Source organism: Manduca sexta, unplaced genomic scaffold (assembly GCF_014839805.1).
Source record: "Manduca sexta isolate Smith_Timp_Sample1 unplaced genomic scaffold, JHU_Msex_v1.0 HiC_scaffold_3770, whole genome shotgun sequence".
Taxonomy (NCBI): Eukaryota; Metazoa; Arthropoda; class Insecta; order Lepidoptera; family Sphingidae; genus Manduca; species Manduca sexta.
Genome location: NW_023594875.1, coordinates 3,306 through 5,948, shown reverse-complemented (window position 1 = coordinate 5,948; position 2,643 = coordinate 3,306). Strand labels below are relative to the sequence as shown.

General features: G+C 35.4%; 1 pseudogene; it reads left to right on the top strand.

Moving 5' to 3' along the window:
* The first annotated feature begins 933 nt into the window (after window positions 1-933).
* Window positions 934-2,216, top strand: LOC119193218 (annotated as a pseudogene).
* The last annotated feature ends 427 nt before the right edge of the window (window positions 2,217-2,643 follow it).

The following is a 2,643-nucleotide window of genomic DNA, read 5'->3' as shown; positions in this document are numbered from 1 at the left end:
CAAAAATTAAACCGCCTTCAAAACCACTCAAAACCAAAAAATAATTTCACATAACAAGTATATTGGATACCAATTTTGGAGTCGGTGCCTAATTAAAATTGCTAGTTAAGCTAAATAAATACATTAACGAATATGCGAAAACAATGTGCTGCCAGCGTACAAAGTCAGCAAGTGAGATCGTCACCGGAGATAAACACATCGCCGCAACACAGCAAATGGAAGCTATTAAGGAAATATTTAAATTTGTGAACTGTACGCTACCCAAATTCTTCCCCTGTTACATATAGCTGGTCAAATGTTGGTGTATTTCATTCCCTGCCTCGAAAAAAGAGGAAATAAAAAGATGAAACACCATACATGTGCTTGGTATTACACCTTTCACTGTGTATGTTGTAGTACACGCAAACCTACTCCTTTTAATTGATTTGAAAGAAATTTAGCTCATAGATGGACTATGCAACAAATATAGCTAACTAGTAATTTTAATTAGGCACCGACTCCAAAATTGGTATCCAATATATACTTGTTATGTGAAATTATTTTTTGGTTTTGAGTGGTTTTTGAAGGCGGTTTAATTTTTTGTTACAATTATTTTTATTTTATTATGCATATCAATTAATTTCCTTTCATAGCACTAAACATTATGCGCTCTGCTGTCTACTACAGATCTAGCACCAGGCGATTCATAATTCCTGCCAAAAAATAAATGGGACGTAAATGATTTGTTCGTTTTTTTGCCAACGTCGTTTTGAAAAAGTTATAACTACTAAAATTGGGACAGTGCTAAGGATATGGGATCCATTTGAAATTTGCAAACTTTTTCAAATATTAATATTTCGAGTAATTCAATTGGATTGGTTGGATTTAGATATAGGAATTCTAGTTAATATTCTGAGTGGTAATAAAAAATACGTTTTGACAGTGACATTGACGTTTTAGTTTGACTTTTGACAAGAATAATTTACAATTTATAAACGAATACATGATATTATTTTAGCGTTGGAATTCCAAAATTTGTTTAGAAATGTGCAGTTAAATAAATTGGGTAATACTAGAAGATGGTTTTAAGACACTCAAACATTCCAATAAACCTTTGAATAAAAAACTACAGTATAACTATACGTGACATAAAATCAATAATGCTGCCGGGAATTGGTGTTTTTGGAACTGGTGCGATTACCAAGGTTCTGGTACCTTTCCTCAGAGAGAAGGGTTTTCCAGTGGAAGCGATATGGGGCGTGACACTACAGGAAGCCGAAACTGCTGCCAAGGAACTGAAAATACCGTTTTTCACAAACAAAATCGACGACGTGTTATTAAAAAAAAATGTCAGTTTAGTTTTTATTGTGTGTGCTCCAAACCTTCACGCGCAGATCTCTGTTAAAGCACTGGGCATAGGAAAACATGTAGTGTGTGATAAACCGGCCGGCAGTCATATGAGGAAATGTATTCAGGATGGCTATCTTGGTAACCCAGATGAGTTAGCACTTGTCGATGTAAGAGTACAAATGGGTCCGTTAGTTGGGGACACTTATAACTGGTTATGTGATGACACAATGGGTGGGGGAACACTCACATTAGTGGGCAGTCATGTAATAGACTTAGTAACATTCCTGACAGGCCAGAAAGTGGTCAAAGTCCATGGTGTACTTAGAACATTTGTTGAAGAGACTGCCAAAGTTAATGGTATAAGAAAAATAACAGCACCTGATTTTTGTACTTTCCAACTGCAAATGGACAAAGGTATTTTAGTGACGGCCACACTAAACAACCATTTGCCAGGGCCATGCTTTAACCAAGAGATATATGTTTGCAGTAAAAAAGGATATTTGGTTGTGAGAGGTGGAGATTTACATGGGAAACTACATAAGCCTAATTCAACAAAAAATTTCCCTGAAGAGAGTAAAAGACATGACAAAGAAGATGTCATTTATGTGGATATTGAGGATCTCAGTTGTGCCTCCAGTGTTGTCCCAAAACCGTATATCAAAGGACTTTGTAAAATGATTAGTGCATTGAAAGAGGCATTTTTGCCTGTGAGAGAACAAATGGATTGGGTGAAGGAGCCTGTCAGGCAGCAGCTACATTTGAAGATGGTCAGAGAGTTCAGGCTACTATGGAGGCTTTAAGGCAATCAAATGAGGATGGGTGTTGGATATCCCGTTCGGTTATTGACAGAGCCACCTGACCCAAACCCAGGTTGTCGGCTGCAGTGAGACGCCACGGCCATATCTTTACAATAGTTAATCGTTTTATGAGTTTAATGTATTGATATGCCATTATAATGTACCTTTGTATTGTTAACACAATAGCTTGTTTGAATATAATTAAAATGCTAAGGCTTTGTCTCTGTTCCTGTTACAGTATTAATTAATTTGTTATATGCATTCCGCACATAGTTTATGCCATAATATAAGCAGTCACTGTGATTTAAGATCTGACCTTGATACTGCTTGCCGTTTCAAGTTTCCTTAAGAACAGTATATAGCATTGTTAAGATTGAAGAGATATTATTTTACAATAAAATATAATCATTCTTTAGTATTTTAAAATGAGTTTTTTTATTAAAACAATATACAGATTGTTTACTTTCTCATTTGTGGTCTCATCTTGTTTCAAGTATGATTTTCAAAAGTGTTATCA